Source organism: Bufo bufo, chromosome 1 (genome assembly GCF_905171765.1).
Source record: "Bufo bufo chromosome 1, aBufBuf1.1, whole genome shotgun sequence".
Lineage (NCBI taxonomy): Eukaryota > Metazoa > Chordata > Amphibia > Anura > Bufonidae > Bufo > Bufo bufo.
Window position 1 is genome coordinate 35023988 of NC_053389.1, and position 21293 is coordinate 35045280.

The 21293-nt window shown below is 44.6% G+C and overlaps 1 long non-coding RNA gene across 1 annotated transcript; it reads right to left on the minus strand.

The window, feature by feature from the left end:
* Positions 1 to 12186: 12186 nt before the first annotated feature.
* On the minus strand, positions 12187 to 19608 carry LOC120993224. The gene is made up of 4 exons (XR_005777174.1): positions 19509 to 19608; positions 19259 to 19310; positions 16619 to 16660; positions 12187 to 13199 (listed from the first exon to the last, which is right to left on the minus strand). It is a non-coding gene; the product is annotated as an uncharacterized LOC120993224 (long non-coding RNA).
* Positions 19609 to 21293: the final 1685 nt, after the last annotated feature.

The following is a 21293-nucleotide window of genomic DNA, read 5'->3' on the forward strand; positions in this document are numbered from 1 at the left end:
CTCTCCCTGGTGTTTCCCTCTTAGTGTCAGTGGTGCGGACTAGCGGTCCATCCGGCCCGTTCACTATCTAGGGCTCATTCTAGGGAAAGCCAGAGTTTAGGCACGTGATCGCCGCACGGGTGAGGAACCCGTCTAGGGACGTCAGGGCAGTCAGGTGCCAGCCGCAAGGTGAGTCAGGGGTTACCACCTTTCCCTCTCCCTTGGGCAGGGCTTTACCTTTTCCCTCCCTGTGCGTGACGCTGGTCATTACAATAACTTGACCAGCTAAAGCAATAATGACAGATTTGGATGAATATAAATTTGAGGCCTATTTTTTAGGCGCTGGGTGACAGGTTTACGTTTACGGACAGAATTAGACTTGGATCTGCACAGTAGCGTGTGTGTGAAGTTATTGAGAATTACCCTATCAGCACCTTGAATCTAATATACCCTTTTAGGAATAGATTTAAAGTAGGCCTGATACAGCAGAAACCACTAATTTAGAGAATTGCAAAATTGGGAATTGTATTTCAACCCAGAACAGAAACTGTGCTTTGACGGATACTAAATAACTTGACCAGCTAAAGCAATAATGACAGATTTGGATGAATATAAATTTGAGGCCTATTTTTTAGGCGCTGGGTGACAGGTATACGTTTACACACAGAATTAGACTTGGAATTGAACAGTAGCGTGTGTGTGAAGTTATTGAGAATAACTTTGTGACAGGCTCAGCTTGACCCTGATGTAGGATATGGCCAAAAAATAACCACACTATTAATGGTTAAATGCACTTGATGACAGCTTGACCCTGATGTAGGATATAGCCAAAAAATAACCACACTATTGATGGTTAAATGCACTTAGTGACAGGCTCAACTTGCCCCTGATGTAGTATATGGCCAAAAAATAACCACACTATTGATGGTTAAATGCACTTGATGACAGCTTGACCCTGATGTAGGATACAGCCAAAAAATAACCACAGTATTGATGGTTAAATGCACTTTGTGACAGGCTCAGCTTGCCCCTGATGTAGTATATGGCCAAAAAATAACCACACTATTGATGGTTAAATGCACTTGATGACAGCTTGACCCTGATGTAGGCTATAGCCAAAAAATAACCACACTATTGATGGTTAAATGTACTTGGTGGCAGCTTGTGCTGGCGCACCACAAGACACAAAATGGCCGCCGATCAACCCAGAAAAAAGTGAATGAAAAATGCTCTGGGCAGCCTAAAAACAGTGAGCAATTGAATAGCAGCAGTTCAATGATCCACAGCTGTAGATCGATCACTGAATGAAGTCTTTTGGAGAAGGTAATCACTGCCTAATCTCGCCCTAACGTCGCAGCTTCAACCTCTCCCTACACTTGTGCTATGGGGGCGTCTTTTCAGGACCTAGAAGCTCCGTCTACTCACCATATCTGCCGCCCAGCGCGTCCCTCCAGCCCGCCCATCTCTAGATTGCCAGCCTCCATCTCATCCATCCGACTGCAATATGGAATTTGAATTTGGATTGCAATTTGTAGTTTGAATTTGGTGGAACTGTAAGTAAACACACATATAACTGGTTCCAGTTCTAATCACAATACTAACAATAGGAACATTATATAACTGTTCTAAATACCTATTTTTGCCTCTCTGCTTCCATAAAACACAGCTCTTAGTGGGATGAATGTCTGTTCAGCTCCACTCCTCTGCTGTAATGATTCTAGCAGCTCCTGCTAGGGGGATTTCCCACACCGGCTGTGTGTGAGGCTGGCTGTGATTGGTCGAAACTCCTGCTGTGTGTGAGGCTGGCCGTGATTGGTCAAGACTCCTGCCCAGCAACAACAGTTTAACTCTATGCTTTCTGTTGTTTCTGCTGTGTCATTGAGCTTATCTTACATTATACAGGGAGTGCAGAATTATTAGGCAAGTTGTATTTTTGAGGATTAATTTTATTATTGAACAACAACCATGTTCTCAATGAACCCAAAAAACTCATTAATATCAAAGCTGAATATTTTTGGAAGTAGTTTTTAGTTTGTTTTTAGTTTTAGCTATTTTAGGGGGATATCTGTGTGTGCAGGTGACTATTACTGTGCATAATTATTAGGCAACTTAACAAAAAACAAATATATACCCATTTCAATTATTTATTTTACCAGTGAAACCAATATAACATCTCAACATTCACAAATATACATCTCTGACATTCAAAAACAAAACAAAAACAAATCAGTGACCAATATAGCCACCTTTCTTTGCAAGGACACTCAAAAGCCTGCCATCCATAGATTCTGTCAGTGTTTTGATCTGTTCACCATCAACATTGCGTGCAGCAGCAACCACAGCCTCCCAGACACTGTTCAGAGAGGTGTACTGTTTTCCCTCCTTGTAAATCTCACATTTGATGATGGACCACAGGTTCTCAATGGGGTTCAGATCAGGTGAACAAGGAGGCCATGTCATTAGATTTTCTTCTTTTATACCCTTTCTTGCCAGCCACGTTGTGGAGTACTTGGACGCGTGTGATGGAGCATTGTCCTGCATGAAAATCATGTTTTTCTTGAAGGATGCAGACTTCTTCCTGTACCACTGCTTGAAGAAGGTGTCTTCCAGAAACTGGCAGTAGGACTGGGAGTTGAGCTTGACTCCATCCTCAACCCGAAAAGGCCCCACAAGCTCATCTTTGATGATACCAGCCCAAACCAGTACTCTAACTCCACCTTGCTGGCGTCTGAGTCGGACTGGAGCTCTCTGCCCTTTACCAATCCAGCCACGGGCCCATCCATCTGGCCCATCAAGACTCACTCTCATTTCATCAGTCCATAAAACCTTAGAAAAATCAGTCTTGAGATATTTCTTGGCCCAGTCTTGACGTTTCAGCTTGTGTGTCTTGTTCAGTGGTGGTCGTCTTTCAGCCTTTCTTACCTTGGCCATGTCTCTGAGTATTGCACACCTTGTGCATTTGGGCACTCCAGTGATGTTGCAGCTCTGAAATATGGCCAAACTGGTGGCAAGTGGCATCTTGGCAGCTGCACGCTTGACTTTTCTTAGTTCATGGACAGTTATTTTGCGCCTTGGCTTTTCCACACTCTTCTTGCGACCCTGTTGACTATTTTGAATGAAACGCTTGATTGTTCGATGATCACGCTTCAGAAGCTTTGCAATTTTAAGAGTGCTGCATCCCTCTGCAAGATATCTCACTATTTTTGACTTTTCTGAGCCTGTCAAGTCCTTCTTTTGACCCATTTTGCCAAAGGAAAGGAAGTTGCCTTATAATTATGCACACCTAATATAGGGTGTTGATGTCATTAGACCACACCCCTTCTCATTACAGAGATGCACATCACCTAATATGCTTAATTGGTAGTAGGCTTTCGAGCCTATACAGCTTGGAGTAAGACAACATGCATAAAGAGGATGATGTGGTCAAAATACTCATTTGCCTAATAATTCTGCACGCAGTGTATAATGAGTCTTAAAGGCATATTATCTTTCCTGCTTCTGTGAACACAATATATAACAGTTATATGACATCCAAACATGAAGTCACTGTAAATAACTCTGCTTTGGTCTTTAGCACAAAAACATAAGAACTGTATTAAGGTTATTGGCAGGTCTAGCTGTATAAACATATAAGCTATATTAGTAACATAGGACAGGTCTTAGCTGGCCAGCTACATGGATTCAAATCGAATTGGTTGGCCTCTTTGGCAGAAACGGACCAAAATTAAAATTTTGGTTATCCCCTTTAAGTATTGAGCTTTCAGAGCAAAGCATTTTTTTACTTTGCGCCTGTTCGGCGCTGTGGGATGTGACTTTATCGCCAGGCCACGATGGGAATAAGCCTCCTTAGCATCACCAGCTCAGCCTGCTATTGGCTGCCCGCCGATACAGGATGTTTTCTTTGGCGGAACGGGGAGATGCAGTGGCGGCCGTGCGGGCATCAGAAGCGATGCAGGTGCTGGGTAGAAAGGTAAGTACAATCTCTGGGCCCTGGGCATATGGGGAGGCATTTTAAGGGTTGGATACTAGGGATGAGCGAACCCGAACTGTATAGTTCGGGTTCGTACCGAATTTTGGGGTGTCCGTGACACGGACCCGAACCCGAACATTTTCGTAAAAGTCCGGGTTCGGTGTTCGGCGCTTTCTTGGCGCTTTTTGAAAGGCTGCAAAGCAGCCAATCAACAAGCGTCATACTACTTGCCCCAAGAGGCCATCACAGCCTTGCCTACTATTGGCATGGCTGTGATTGGCCAGTGCAGCATGTGACCCAGCCTCTATATAAGCTTGGGTCACGTAGCGCTGCACGTCACTCTGCTGATACAAGCGTAGGGAGAGGTTGCTGCTGCGACGTTAGGGCGAGATTAGGCAGATTAACTCCTCCAAAAGACTTCATTCTGTGATCGATCTGCAGCTGTGGATCATTGAAGTGCTGATATTGAATTGCTCACTTTTTTTAGGCTGCCCAGAGCGTTTTTATATCACTTTTTTCTGGGGTGATCTGCGGCCATTTTGTGGCTTGTAGTGCGCCAGCACAAGCTACCACCAAGTGCATTTAACCATCAATAGTGTGGTTATTTTTTGGCCATATACTACATCAGGTGCAGGCTGAGCCTGTGTCACCCAAGTGCATTTAACCATCAATAGTGTGGTTATTTTTTGGCCATATACTACATCAGGGGCAAGTTGAGCCTGTCACCCAGCGCCTAAAAAATAGGCCTGACATTTATATTCCTCCAAATCAGTACAGTTTTAGCTGGTCAAGTTATATTTAGTGACCGTAAAAGCACAGTTTTTGTTCTGGGTTGAAAAACTATTCCCAAATTTTCCATTCTCAAAATTAGTAGTTTCTGCTATATCAGGCCTACTTTAAATCTATCCCAAAAAGGATATCTTAGATTGAAGGTGCTGATAGTGTCATTCTGAAAAACTTAACACACACGCTACCGTGCAGATACAAGTCTAATTCTGTGATTAAAGGAATATCTGTCACACAGCGCGTCAAAAATAGGCCCTTACATTTATATTCAACCAAATCTGTCATTACTTGTGTGCCTGTATTAGTGTAATACGGTACCTAAATAGATAGCCAGACAGTGTTAGGTGTCTGTAAAAAAAGGCCTGAATTGTAATTCAATACATTGGCCCGAATAATATTTTTCCTATTGTGGTGAACGGTAACAATGAGGAAAACAACTAGTAAGGGACGCGGACGTGGACATGGTCGTGGTGGTGTTAGTGGACCCTCTGGTGCTGGGAGAGGACGTGGCCGTTCTGCCACAGCCACACGTCCTAGTGTACCAACTACCTCAGGTCCCAGTAGCCGCCAGAATTTACAGGGATATTTGGTGGGGCCCAATGCCGTTCTAAGGATGGTAAGGCCTGAGCAGGTACAGGCATTAGTCAATTGGGTGGCCGACAGTGCATCCAGCACGTTCACATTATCTCCCACCCAGTCTTCTGCAGAAAGCGCACAGATGGCGCATGAAAACCAAGCCCATCAGTCTGTCACATCACCCCCATGCATATCAGGGAAACTGTCTGAGCCTCAAGTTATGCAGCAGTCTCTTATGCTGTTTGAAGACTCTGCTGGCAGGGTTTCCCAAGGGCATCCACCTAGCCCTTCCCCAGGGGTGGAAGAGATATAATGCACTAACGCACAACCACTTATGTTTCCTGATGATGAGGACATGGGAATACCACATCAGCACGTCTCTGATGATGACGAAACACAGGTGCCAACTGCTGCGTCTTTCTGCTGTGTGCAGACTGAACAGGAGGTCAGGGATCAAGACTGGGTGGAAGACGATGCAGGGGACGATGAGGTCCTAGACCCCACATGGAATGAAGGTCGTGCCACTGACTTTCACAGTTCGGAGGAAGAGGCAGAGGTGAGACCGAGCCAACAGCGTAGCTAAAGACAAAGAGGGAGCAGTGGGCAAAATCAGAACACCCGCCGCCAAGAGACTCCGCCTGCTACTGACCGCCGCCATCTGGTACCGAGCACCCCAAAGGCAGCTTCAAGGAGTTCCCTGGCATGGCACTTCTTTAAAAAATGTGCTGACGACAAGACCCGAGTGGTTTGCACGCTGTGCCATCAGAGCCTGAAGCGAGGCATTAACGTTCTGAACCTTAGCACAACCTGCATGACCAGGCACCTGCATGCAAAGCATGAACTGCAGTGGAGTAAACACCTTAAAAACAAAGATGTCACTCAGGCTCCCCCTGCTACCTCTTCTGCTGCTGCCGCCTCGGCCTCTTCTGCTGCTGCCGCCGCCTCGGCCTCTTCCTCCGCCTCTAGAGGAACGTTGGCACCTGCCGCCCAGCAAACATGGGATGTACCACCAACACCACCACCTGCGTCACCAATCATCTCAACCATGTCACACGGCAGCGTTCAGCTCTCCATCTCACAAACATTTGAGAGAAAGCGTAAATTCCCACCTAGCCACCCTCGATCCCTGGCCCTGAATGCCAGCATTTCTAAACTACTGGCCTATGAAATGCTGTCATTTAGGCTGGTGGACACACACAGCTTCAAACAGCTCATGTCGCTTGCTGTCCCACAGTATGTTGTTCCCAGCCGGCACTACTTCTCCAAGAGAGCCGTGCCTTCCCTGCACAACCAAGTATCCAATAAAATCAAGTGTGCACTGCGCAACGCCATCTGTGGCAAGGTCCACCTAACTACAGATACGTGGACCAGTAAGCACGGCCAGGGACGCTATATCTCCCTAACTGCACACTGGGTAAATGTAGTGGCGGCTGGGCCCCAGGCGGAGAGCTGTTTGGCTCACGTCCTTCCGCCGCCAAGGATCGCAGGGCAACATTCTTTGCCTCCTGTCTCCTCCTCCTCCTACTCAGCTTCCTCCTCCTCTTCTTCCACCTGCTCATCCAGTCAGCCACACACCTTCACCACCAACTTCAGCACAGCCCGGGGTAAACGTCAGCAGGCCATTCTGAAACTCATATGTTTGGGGGACAGGCCCCACACCGCACAGGAGTTGTGGCGGGGTATAGAACAACAGACCGACGAGTGGTTGCTGCCGGTGAGCCTCAAGCCCGGTCTGGTGGTGTGCGATAATGGGCGAAATCTCGTTGCAGCTCTGGGACTAGCCGGTTTGACGCACATCCCTTGCCTGGCGCATGTGCTGAATTTGGTGGTGCAGAAGTTCATTCGCAACTACCCCGACATGTCAGAGCTGCTGCATAAAGTGCGGGCCGTCTGTTCGCGCTTCCGGCGTTCACACCCTGCTGCTGCATGCCTGTCTGCGCTACAGCGTAACTTCGGCCTTCCCGCTCACCGCCTCATATGCGATGTGCCCACCAGGTGGAACTCCACCTTGCACATGCTGGACAGACTGTGCGAGCAGCAGCAGGCCATAGTGGAGTTTCAGCTGCAGCACGCACGGGTCAGTCGCACTGCAGAACAGCACCACTTCACCACCAATGACTGGGCCTCCATGCGAGACCTGTGTGCCCTGTTGCGCTGTTTCGAGTACTCCACCAACATGGCCAGTGGCGATGACGCCGTTATCAGCGTTACAATACCACTTCTATGTCTCCTTGAGAAAACACTTAGGGCGATGATGGAAGAGGAGGTGGCCCAGGAGGAAGAGGGGTCATTTTTAGCACTTTCAGGCCAGTCTCTTCGAAGTGACTCAGAGGGAGGTTTTTTGCAACAGCAGAGGCCAGGTACAAATGTGGCCAGACAGGGCCCACTACTGGAGGACGAGGAGGACGAGGATGAGGAGGAGGTGAAGGAGGATGAGGATGAAGCATGTTCACAGCGGGGTGGCACCCAAAGCAGCTTGGGCCCATCACTGGTGCGTGGCTGGGGGGAAACACAGGACGATGACGATACGCCTCCCACAAAGGACAGCTTGTCCTTACCTCTGGGCAGCCTGGCACACATGAACGACTACATGCTGCAGTGCCTGCGCAACGACAGCAGAGTTGCCCACATTTTAACGTGTGAGGACTACTGGGTTGCCACCCTGCTGGATCCCCGGTACAAAGACAATGTGCCCACCTTACTTCCTACACCGGAGCGTGATAGGAAGATGCGCGAGTACAAGCGCACGTTGGTAGACGCGCTACTGATAGCATTCCCAAATGTCACAGCGGAACTAGTGGAAGCCCAAGGCGAAGGCAGAGGAGGAGCAAGAGGTCGCCAACGCAGCTGTGTCACGGCCAGCTCCTCTGAGGGCAGGGTTAGCATGGCAGAGATGTGGAAAAGTTTTGTCACCACGCCACAGCTAACTGCACCACCACCTGATACGGAACGTGTTAGCAGGAGGCAACATTTCACTAACATGGTGGAACAGTACCTGTGCACACCCCTCCACGTACTGACTGATGGTTCGGCCCCATTCAACTTCTGGGTCTCCAAATTGTCCACGTGGCCAGAGCTTGCCTTTTATGCCTTGGAGGTGCTGGCCTGCCCGGCGGCCAGCGTTTTGTCTGAACGTGTATTCAGCACGGCAGGGGGCGTCATTACAGACAAACGCAGCCGCCTGTCTACAGCCAATGTGGACAAGCTGACATTCATAAAAATAAACCAGGCATGGATCCCACAGGACCTGTCCATCCCTTGTGCAGATTAGACATTAACTACCTCCCCTTAACAATATATTATTGTACTCCAGGGCACTTCCTCATTCAATCCTATTTTTATTTTCATTTTACCATTATATTGCGGGGCAACCCAAAGTTGAATGAACCTCTCCTCTGTCTGGGTGCCGGGGCCTAAATGTGTGACAGTGGCCTGTTCCAGTGGTGGGTGACGTGAAGCCTGATTCTCTGCTATGACCTGAAGACTGATTCTGTGCTGACATGAAGCCAGATTCTCTGTTACGGGACCTCTCTCCTCTGTCTGGGTGCCGGGGCCTAAATTTGTGACAGTGGCCTGTTCCAGTGGTGGGTGACGTGAAGCCTGATTCTCTGCTATGACATGAAGCCTGAATCTCTGTTATGGGACCTCTCTCCTCTGCCTGGGTGCCTGGGCCTAAATATGTCACAGTGGCCTGTTCCAGTGGTGGGTGACGTGAAGCCTGATTCTCTGCTATGACATGAAGACTGATTCTCTGCTGACATGAAGCCTGAATCTCTGTTATGGGACCTCTCTCCTCTGCCTGGATGCCTGGGCCTAAATATGTGACAGTGGCCTGTTCCAGTGGTGGGTGACGTGAAGCCTGATTCTCTGCTATGACATGAAGACTGATTCTCTGCTGACATGAAGCCAGATTCTCTGTTACGGGACCTCTCTCCTCTGTCTGGGTGCCAGGGCTTAAATGTGTGACAGTGGCCTGTTCCAGTGGTTGGTGACGTGAAGCCTGATTCTCTGCTATGACATGAAGACTGATTCTCTGCTGACATGAAGCCATATTTTCTGTTACGGGACCTCTCTCCTCTGTCTGGGTGCCAGGGCCTAAATGTGTGACAGTAGCCTATTCCAGTGGTGGGTGACGTGAAGCCTGATTCTCTGCTTTGACATGAAGACTGATTCTGTGCTGACATGAAGCCAGATTCTCTGTTACGGGACCTCTCTCCTATGTCTGGGTGCCTGGGCCTAAATATGTGACAGTGGCCTGTTCCAGTGGTGGGTGACGTGAAGCCTGATTCTCTGCTATGACATGAAGACTGATTCTCTGCTGACATGAAGCCTGAATCTCTGTTATGGGACCTCTCTCCTCTGCCTAGGTGCCTGGGCCTAAATATATGACAGTGGCCTGTTCCAGTGGTGGGTGACGTGAAGCCTGATTCTCTGCTATGACATGAAGACTGATTCTCTGCTGACATGAAGACTGAATCTCTGTTATGGGACCTCTCTCCTCTGCCTGGGTGCCTGGGCCTAAATATGTGACAGTGGCCTGTTCCAGTGGTGGGTGACATGAAGCCTGATTCTCTGCTATGACATGAAGACTGATTCTCTGCTGACATGAAGCCTGAATCTCTGTTATGGGACCTCTCTCCTCTGCCTGGGTGCCTGGGCCTAAATATGTGACAGTGGCCTGTTCCAGTGGTGGGTGACGTGAAGCCTGATTCTATGCTATGACATGAAGACTGATTCTCTGCTGACATGAAGCCTGAATCTCTGTTATGGGACCTCTCTCCTCTGCCTGGGTGCCTGGGCCTAAATATGTCACAGTGGCCTGTTCCAGTGGTGGGTGACATGAAGCCTGATTCTCTGCTATGACATGAAGACTGATTCTGTGCTGACATGAAGCCAGATTCTCTGTTACGGGACCTCTCTCCTCTGTCTGGGTGCCTGGGCCTAAATATGTGACAGTGGCCTGTTCCAGTGGTGGGTGACGTGAAGCCTGATTCTCTGCTATGACATGAAGACTGATTCTCTGCTGACATGAAGCCTGAATCTCTGTTATGGGACCTCTGTCCTCTGCCTGGGTGCCTGGGCCTAAATATGTGACAGTGGCCTGTTCCAGTGGTGGGTGACGTGAAGCCTGATTCTCTGCTATTACATGAAGACTGATTCTCTGCTGACATGAAGCCCGAATCTCTGTTATGGGACCTCTCTCCTCTGCCTGGGTGCCTGGGCCCAAATATGTGACAGTGGCCTGTTCCAGTGGTGGGTGACATGAAGCCTGATTCTCTGCTATGACATGAAGACTGATTCTGTGCTGACATGAAGCCAGATTCTCTGTTACGGGACCTCTCTCCTCTGTCTGGGTGCCTGGGCCTAAATATGTGACAGTGGCCTGTTCCAGTGGTGGGTGACGTGAAGCCTGATTCTCTGCTATGACATGAAGACTGATTCTCTGCTGACATGAAGCCTGAATCTCTGTTATGGGACCTCTCTCCTCTGCCTGGGTGCCTGGGCCTAAATATGTGACAGTGGCCTGTTCCCGTGGTGGGTGACGTGAAGCCTGATTCTCTGCTATGACATGAAGACTGATTCTGTGCTGACATGAAGCCAGATTCTCTGTTATGGGACCTCTCTCCTCTGTCTGGGTGCCTGGGCCTAAATATATGACAGTGGCCTTTTCCAGTGGTGGGTGACGTGAAGCCTGATTCTCTGCTATGACATGAAGACTGATTCTCTGCTGACATGAAGCCTGAATCTCTGTTATGGGACCTCTGTCCTCTGCCTGGGTGCCTGGGCCTAAATATGTGACAGTGGCCTGTTCCAGTGGTGGGTGACGTGTAGCCTGATTCTCTGCTATTACATGAAGACTGATTCTCTGCTGACATGAAGCCCGAATCTCTGTTATGGGACCTCTCTCCTCTGCCTGGGTGCCTGGGCCTAAATATGTGACAGTGGCCTGTTCCAGTGGTGGGTGACGTGAAGCCTGATTCTCTGCTATGACATGCAGACTGATTCTCTGCTGACATGAAGCCAGATTCTCTGTTACGAGACCTCTCTCCTCTGCCTGGGTGCCTGGGCCTAAATATCTAACAATGGACTGTTCCAGTGTTGGGTGACGTAAAGCCTGATTCTCTGCTATGACATGCAGACTGATTCTCTGCTGACATGAAGCCAGATTCTCTGTTACGGGACCTCTCTCCTCTGCCTGGGTGCCGGGGCCTAAATATAGGACAATGGACTGTTACAGTGGTGGGTGACGTGAAGCCAGATTCTCTGCTATGGCATGAAGACTGATTCTCTGCTGACGTGAAGCCAGATTCTCTGTTATGGGACCTCTCTCCAATTGATATTGGTTTATTTTTATATATTTTATTTTTATTTTTATTCATTTCCCTATCCACATTTGTTTGCAGGGGATTTAACTACATGTTGCTGCCCTCTAGCTTTTTCCTGGGCTGTTTTACAGCCTTTTTAGTGCCGAAAAGTTCGGCTCCCCATTGACTTCAATGGGGTTCGGGTTCGGGACGAAGTTCGGGTCGGGTTCGGATCCCGAACCCGAACATTTCCGGGAAGTTCGGCCGAACTTCTCGAACCCGAACATCCAGGTGTTCGCTCAACTCTACCTATGATCCAACCCATGTAGAATATTGTGCCTAAGTTTGTCACTGAATATTTTAGTTTTCCTTGACCTCTCAGATTCACAAATGACCTTATCTTCCACGTGGTCTCTTAACAAGTCTAGGTCTTTTACCAAATAAATTTACAATATCATGTAGACCATACAATATCATTTTATGAATTCATATACATGTATAAGACTCTACTTATCCCATACTATACACATCCTCATGTGGGCCCATGTATTCCACCATAAACAAGTAAAATATTAGCTTTGGAAGTTTATTGTGTACAATTCATATAGATATTTCCAAACACATGAAAAAAAAAATCCATAAGAATAAAGAATAGGCACAAGTGATATTATAGCGGTTGTCTAGTTTCTAGCCCTAGGTCCTCCAGCGACACGCTTATTACAAATTATAAACAGTTGTTTCCCCTACAGAAGTGGCCCCTAAAAAACTAGGACTCCCATCATGTCCTGTGAGCCATGCCTGTCAGAGAATGATGGAGGATGGAGGATTTGAATTCCAACAGCTGGGAGACCAACAGTTTGGGGATCACTACTGTTGGGTCACACCACAATGCTATTTCCTATTTCCTTCTCACTGTTGAAGTAGGGCACTGGAACCAAACTTGTAGCAAAACTTCAACTCCAAAAATGTCCATGCCAGGCTGTTAGGGTTGTAATTTTGCAACAGCTGGAGAGATATACAGTACGTTGGATACCAGTGCCCTACAGCGATAGTGCACAAGAAATAGGAGATGGCAGGGTGTCCATCAAATTCAATAGGTGTCCATGATTTCAATGGACATCATGGCTCTCAAAAACAAAATATATTCTCCTCTGGATAACAGAAGAAGGTTCTGATCTGAAAACCCCACTCTAGTACCTCAGTTCCATAAAAGGAACTTTTTTTTTTTTTTTTTTAGCATAGACAACCCCATAAATACAAGTGATATAATACAAACAATTTATTTAAGGAGTAATTAATCAACTAGAAGTTCTGGTCAAGTGATAGGAGCATCCAAGCCGAGCACCTTCGCCTCCCGGACTGGAAAGCCATGTCTTACTGGTTACAAAGTCATTCTCAGTTGCAGTCTTGACGTAGAACACAATGTCTTGTACTATTGTATAAATAGCCAGCGTTACACACACAACGGTTTACGCAGACAGTTATGCAATTGACATTTTTTAGTGTTCGGGTTCCGGAACATGACATGGAAGTATCACATGGAGATGCACATGAATTCTCAGTGCAGTTTCCATAAGCGTTTGCTAAAAAGCAAGGAGAACATTTAGAACAAATCATATTCACATAGATAATGCACTGTGTTGTGTTTTAGATACATATATTAGAGAAGGGATCAGTAAACTTCGACAGTCCAGAAGCTGTGAAACTACAGCTGCTAGCATGCAAACCTAGGGCTCATGCACACAAATGTATTTTCTTTCTGTGTCTGTTCCTTTTTTTCTTGCGGACTGTATGCAGAACCATTCATTTCTGTATGTCCGTATTTCCGTTCTGCAAAAAAATAGAACATATCCTATTATTGTCCGCATTATGGACAAGGATAGAACTGTTCTATTAGGGGCTAGCTGTTACGTTCCAAAAAATACGAAATGCACACGGGCATCATCCTTATTTTTTTTAATCAGTTTTTTCTGGACTGCAAAATACACACGGTCGCGTGCATGAGCCCTTACTCTGCGGTTCTTGTAACTACCATAGAAGTAAGGGCTGATGCACACGAACATATTTTTTCCGTGTCCATTGCATTTTTTTTTGTGGAACCATTCATTTCAATTGGTCTGCAAAAAAAAAACGAAAGTTACTCCATGTGCACTCCGTTTCCGTATGTCTGTCCCGCAAAGAAATAGAACATGTCCTATTATTGTCCACATTATGGACAAGGATAGTACTGTTCTATTAGGGGCCAGCTGTTCCGTTCCACAAAATACAGAATGTACACAGACATCCTCCATATTTTTTACGGATCCGTGTTTTGCAGACTCTAAAATACATGCTGTCCTGTGCATGAGCCCTCAAGGAGGAGAAGGATTATGGAAGTTGTAGTTTCAGAACATATGGAATGCCAGAGGTAGCTACATCCCTGTCTTAGAGGATGTTAAATCTTGATAAATCTAATGGTTAATATCTTCAAGTGACTTGATGATCCAACCATCATCTGGCCAAGATTTTGCAGTGTTAGTATCTTCAGCATTGTAATTTCTTAAAGGGGTTCTCTTTAATAGTCAATCATATTATGTATGCCCTGAGAGGACATTAGGAGGGGACTGGATCCTTGCATCAGGACCCTTTTTATTAGACAGAGCAGAAAGCTCTTGCATTTGTGGTTCATGGAGGTCATAGAGAGGACCCCTCAGCAAGACCTTAGCAGTAGGAGCCAAATGTAAGATTATCATTAGTTATCATTAGAAAACCTGCCTACAGAAATGGGGTTGTCCATACTAAATATCCACTTTAAGGTGTACCACAGGGCAAAACTCTAAATTTGGCACCATCTCATGTTTCCCTTCCAATAATTATACCTAGTAAAGCCTTGATGGTGCATTTCTATTGCTTGGCTTTGTTAAAGCAGAATTAAGTATCTCACTAGTTTTAAATAGCACAGGATCCATTACAGGCAATTTCTGGGTGGGTTATGACAATGTTGCCCATCCTTCTCATTTAAAGGGGTTTTCCGGGATTTTCATATTGGTGACAATCCTCAGGATAGGTCATCAATATAAGATAGGTGGGGGTCTGATTCCCTGGAACCGTTATGATCAGCTGTATGATGAAGCTGAAGCACTTGGTGAGTGCTGAGGCCTCCTCGCAGACAGTATGACATCACATTTTTATCGGTCACATGGACTAGATGCAGCTTCAAGTGAATGGGCTGAGCTGCGATACCAAGAACATGTGCTAACAAATGGACACCAATGTGGTTGGTAAGCTGTGAGGACTATGGCCTCCTCAAACAGCTGTTCAGCTGGGTTACCTGGAGTGTACCCCCACTCATATTGATGACCTGAAAAGCTTTTTTAAAGAGATGCAATGAATAGGGCATTTCAAATAAAGTATTCATGCAATATACATGCATTAAACATATTGTTAGGTTTTAGTTTATTTCAAGGTACATTATAATTTCCTCTCTGGTTATGCCCTCTGCTGTATCCTTGGCCAAAGTTGTGTTCCACCTTCTTCTGTGTCCACAAATGGACTAATATGCTCATTAGCTTCCCTGTTCCCTTCCTTCTCTTAGCATAGTAATCTCATAGTGAGCAGGCAAAGTGATTCATCACTACTTCTAATTTCATAGAAATATAAAGCTGTATCTCTGTCTAGGCAGCGAAGAAGGAAATTGGGAGAAGATGGCATTTCTCACGATAGTGCTATTTATTAGTAGAATTGCTGGGGCTGTGTGCGAGGGACTATTTTCTATGGTTTAACTCATTGGAGATGCAGGCCCATGATGGTCACATATGATGAGATATTACACACACAGAAAGGGAAGAGATAAGTCCTCCAAATAATGTTAGAAAGGAAACAACGTGAAAATTACACAGGAAAGTCATATGACTATACTTGATAGGACCCTAGCAGTGAGCATAGTCTAAGACTTTTCGAGTATAAATTTTCTACTTTAAAAATTATTCTCATTTTAGACAATGGGGGCATATCGTTAGGATATGCCCCCTTTGTCTTAAAGGTGCGTGTCCTTCCCACACCTATATCAAGAATGGATCCCTGAAAGTGGTGGAGCCACCCTCCATTCGTTTTCTATGGGGACGCTAAAAATAGCAAAGTTCTGGCTGAACTATTTCTGTCAGGCCCATATTAGTGAATGGGAGCGGTGACCGGTCATGTGCGGTGCGCTTCCATTCAGAGGGAGAGCGCTTGGTGGTGGCTGGACCAGAGTCATCCAGCCACCACTTTGCAGAGCCTTGCGATCCTTGCGATTATACCCCCATTGTCTAAGATGAGACAACCCCTTTAAGTTAGATTTTCGTTCTGTCTCTAGCGCTCCCAGGCATAGGCATAGCTATAGGGGATGTAGAGGTAACAGTTGAAAATAGTCCCTGGTGCCTGAGGGAGGCTCCTATGCCCCTTAAAGTGGTTATCCAATTTCAAATCCCCCCCACATATGCCCGAGCCCCGCATTTGTAATATACTTACCCCGCTCCCTGCGCCGCTCCTGGTCCCCGAACTGCTGCTTCTCCCTGCACACAGATGAAAACATCGGTGTCGGAAGGGAGCAGCCAATGGCAGACGAGCCTTCTTAGCATCACCCGCGATTCTAGGGAGGCTCGCCCACGTACCCGCTTGCCATTGGCTGCTCCACCTGGACACCAGATGTTTTCATCCGTGTGCAGGGAGAAGCAGCAGTGATACGGGGACCAGGAGAAGCACTGGGGTAAGTATATTACCGGTGAGGGGCCCGGCACATGTGGGGGGGGTTTCTTGAAATTGGATAATCCCTTTAAGAAGACACCAATAAAATAAATGGCACATAGTAGGTGGGGATCATGGCAAATATTTTACTTCGGGGCCATGGAGACTTAAATGTTATGTATCTGATCTCAAGTGTTGGCCAGGAAAACAACATTGACAACTGACAACTATTGGTACTATGTGACCAGACGAGTCACCATCACATAAAGTAAATTTCATTTAATTAGTAATTAGGTACCTGTGGAGACACCGAAGTCAATGAAACACAAAACACAGAGGACTGGGGAAGAAAAAGTAACAAAAAGTAATTAAAAATTGCTACAATTCACCTTCTATAAATATAAATGGAATAATTAATTTTCTTGGAGGATGAGAAATCGTCAAAACTTGGCATACAGTAAATTTTACGAACAGTAGAATGGTTCTAATATATGGAGAAGATAGCTGTAGATTACAAATTGTAATCCAATGTAAATTCAACCCGTATGTCCTGTATCTGGCTACTAATCCTTCTAGCACTGTAAATGGTGTGGATTGTGGTGGGGTCTTTAGTTGCCCAATGGGTTCCAAAGTCCAAACTGGTGAAGAACATTCCTACGGTTCCTGTGTTTGTGATATTGGTACATTTTAGTGTCTGAGTTGCCTTCGCGGTCCTGCTCTACTAAATTTAAATTAACCTTAGCGTGTTGGTGCTGAAATACTTATCATGGCCACTCATGATGGTTTATGTAGTTACTATGTTACCAATACCCAATAATTTTGTGTAGGAATATGATGCATGGTGCGAATACTGCTATGCCTTCTTGGCCCTTCTCTACCCTCAGCTTAGTGGTCATTTGGGACAGACTGCCTGACAACTCTAATATAAAGTCTGTGGTTGCTTATCAGTGGATCCCACCAGATCAGCACATATGACAAGATCACAGGGAGCAATTATTTTCTATGGCAGCCTGAGGTCTGAGTATGACTGCCAAGTCTGCCAGAAGTATGGACTAATAGGTTGCTTGTTAGTTTTACACTGACAGTCAATAATGCTTTGGAGTACTGCATACTTTTATGCAAATTACCAAAATAACATAGCTTTTAGTCCCCCAGGAGGGGACAAAAAATGTTAAATTAAGTTCAGGAAACTCTAATAAAATTGAAATGGTAAAAAATAAAATACATTTTAGGTACAACGTCTAGTTTCCTGGGAATACAAAAAAACTTTAAAATTAGGGTATGTTCACAATCTCTAATAAAATTAAAATGGTAATTAAAAAAACTTTTGATCAAATTACTAAGTAGTAGAATTGAATTCACTTATCTCTAGTTGTAAATCACAGCCAGTACATGATGATGATGGTGTTAAAGCAAACACCCTCTCACCAGTCAAGAACTCATATCAAGAGGATCCAGAACATGATAAATAATAAAATTAAAATGTAACTTTTACTCACTTAGATTAAAATGCAAAAGTGCTCAGATAATAAGGTGAGAAAAAAAAAATATACATATCAAAATAAATATTATACATGCACCTGGAAGGCATAAACACCTGGAAAATTAAATGGAATGGATGCTCTTGTTTTCGTCCTTCCATCTAACAACAAGGGAATCAATGGAGCAGGAGCTCTTGGTTTTGCTGGTCTTCTCGGGACATAAACTAAGTGGCCCTCAGAAAATGTCTTGAATGGGGACTAACAGTCCCTGCCTAGCAATTACAGAGCAACTGCCCCGACAGGGGCGACCCGGTCAGGAACCTGTCCCTAACTGGGGCCTATTCCCTACACCTGTCCCTCACTATTATCCCAACATGACAGGTTTTGTCTCAGAAAGGGAGACTCATCAGGGTATTTGTGAGTGAAGAAAAGCAAAAGACTTGTGGAATAACAAGGACAAAAATAAATAAATATAAATATGACTCATTGATCTAGCATTATAGTGTGTAGAAATGGATCTCCATAATTTTAAAATCAAAAGACCCTAAAAAATGCCAGTCAAAAATAGCTTCACAATTAAAGCATGGAGTAATGGGAACACTTGTTAGAAATCCGAAAACTCATGACCAAAAAACCTGTGGCACAAAAAAGACAGTGGTCCTTGTCCTGGTGGGGGTGGGGAAGTGTCCCCACCTGACCCTAATCTCACCGCAGATGAGATTAATTTTATTATTTATCATGTTCCGGATCCTCTTGTGATATGAGTTATCTCTAGTTGTCCAGCATTTTAAAGGCTGTGTACACCTTTTGGGCCATTGTATTGTACTCATTACGAGGTAAAAATATTTTTTTTCAATTGTTCTTCATTTAAAAACGTGGAGTCCTTTTCTCTATACAGAGCTGAGACACTATTAACAGGTTCTGAATTTTCTCTCTCTCTCTTCCGTCAGACAGGGAGCTGACTGGCTCCTTATCTCTGCTCTCTGACCTTATAAACACTCATTAAAGCTCAATCCTTATCTTACTGATAAGAATGTGGCTTAAATAAGTGTTTATGAGCTCTCAGTAGTTTATAGATAAGGGTTATTAGATGACTGACAACAAGTGAAAATGAAAGTACCAATCACACAGCTAGTTAACTCTGAATGGCTCAATATTTTTAATGAAGACCAAATAAAAAAATGATTTTAGCCCAAATTGTGTAAAATCCAATACATCCTTAGGGTAGGCCAGCAATTCCATCAGTATATAATTGGCAGGTGTTTAACACCCCACACCCTGATGAGGATAGACCATCATTATTAAAATCCTAAATGACCTTTAAGGGTCTAAAGCACCAATCATTCTCCTGTGTATGAAAATGACAGATTACATTGACATCTCCTCTGTCCATACTATCTTTGTCTCTATAACCCCAAGAAGTATATGAGTTCATGTAAATCAGAATCTGGTCTTACCCATGGCCACGGTTGAGACTTGAAGAGACATTTTAGCTTCTATTTTTGATTCCTGTGGAAAGATAATTTTTGCAATTTTTTTTTTCTATTGATGTGGAGATCAGTACACAGAACCTTTCTGCCCCTCTGGGCATCATCCATATGGAGGTTCAGGAATTGCTTAAAAATTCCCCATTTGTAATTTGTAATTTTTTAGTTTTTTTGCATTTTTCACTTTATGTGAAATGTTTCCCATCCCTCTAGCACTTACCTGTCCTCGCTTTGCTCCTCTCCACTGACTGGGGTTTCACCAATGGCTCGTGCTGCATTTGTAATGCATTTATAGTGAATGTTACTCCTGTTCACGCCTTTATTTCTCAACCATATAAAGTCCTCTCCCATCACACTGTAATTTCGCCATTTCATAAGATTGCGTCAGATCACCTGTAAGTATTTGGATTTACCTGTATTGTATAATTTCGGGTACGCCCCAACTTCAGGTCAAAGTGGGGATCCGAACTTCACTTTATTATTTTCCTTTATAACATGGTTATATCGGAAAATAATAGCATTCTTAAGACAGAATGCAAAACAATATGGTCATTTAGGGGGTAAAAAAAAAAAAAAAAAACTTTCCTCATCCACTTGAGCTTCATTCAGCAGGACCTGCCAAAGGACCTGCGATGTGTGCGATGACGTCACCATAGTCTCCCATGTGGGAGAAGATAGAAGAAACTGCTGCAAGCGCGATCAAGTGGATGAGGTGAGGTTTTTTGTTTGTTTTTTTTAACCCGTAAATGGTCATTTTTTTTGCATTCTGTCTTACAAATGTTATTATTTTCCAGTATAACCATGTTATAACAGAAAATAATAAAAACACCCGAACACCAAACCTGGACTTCAGTGAAAAAGTCTGGATTCGGGTCCTGGTACCCAAACTCACAAAGTTCGGTATGAACCCAAACTTTGCAGTTCAGGTACACTCATCCCTATTAACTTTATATGAACTTGTGTAGAACTGGTATTAACCACCATATATTGTCACTGTATGCTGGTTACATTGGCCTTTATATAGTGTGTTATATGCAATATCAGTATGGTGCAATATCCAGTCACTATATGGTGGTAATACTTGTTTGTGGTCTTGGCAATATTATGTCTCCTGCAAAGTCGTATTGTTGATAATTTTTGTTTTGGTGTAGTATTTTTATTTTATTTATTATCAGTATATGGTGGTAACATTATGATCCTATGTGGTGTAGCAGTATTATTTGGCTTTTATATAGTGCTATTATTGGTATTGTTGGTCTTGGCACACTTGGTCCCTAAATAGCCAATCACTTGCCACAGCAGTGACTCAGAGTTGGACCCGGGAAGCATTGCAATAGTAGTGACAGATGAGCATTAGAGATGAGTGAATTGATTCTTTAGAATCAAAATTCGACCAAAATTTTGGAAAAAAATTCACAATTATCGAGTCTCTTGAAATTCGATTTGGGAGAATCTCCACAGAGAGAGATAGAGAGAAAGAGAGAGAGACTTTTTCATGCATTCAAAGTACTTTCGATTTGAGAATTAATTCCAACCCTGATTGACTTTCTTACCCGATTTGAACCTGAATTGAATTTTAGGAAATTCACTTTTATCAAGTTTATTACAGCAATGAGCGTTCTTCTTCTTCTTTTTTTTTTCTTTTTAAATGTACCGGATACAATACGAGCTGCTGCAATGATCAGCCAATCATCATTGGCTGCACATATTCCACTACAGGGGAAATATGGTATCACATGGTTCTATTAAAATACATGACCTCATGTCATAAATTGATTCCTAGGTTTATATGGAGTAGCTTTCCATTCTGGCTCATGGAGGAGGGGGGGGGGTCCCAAGTGGCAGCTCAAGTTAAAAGTTCACTTTTCTTTGATTTAAGTTCTTTTTGGTTTTGCAAAACCTACAGCATATATAGTAGTCTGGAAAATGTTGGTCATTTGGTCTATAAGTAGAGGGTCCACTTTATAGCAGTCATAAAGGGTTAAAACATGAAATCTTGCCCTTT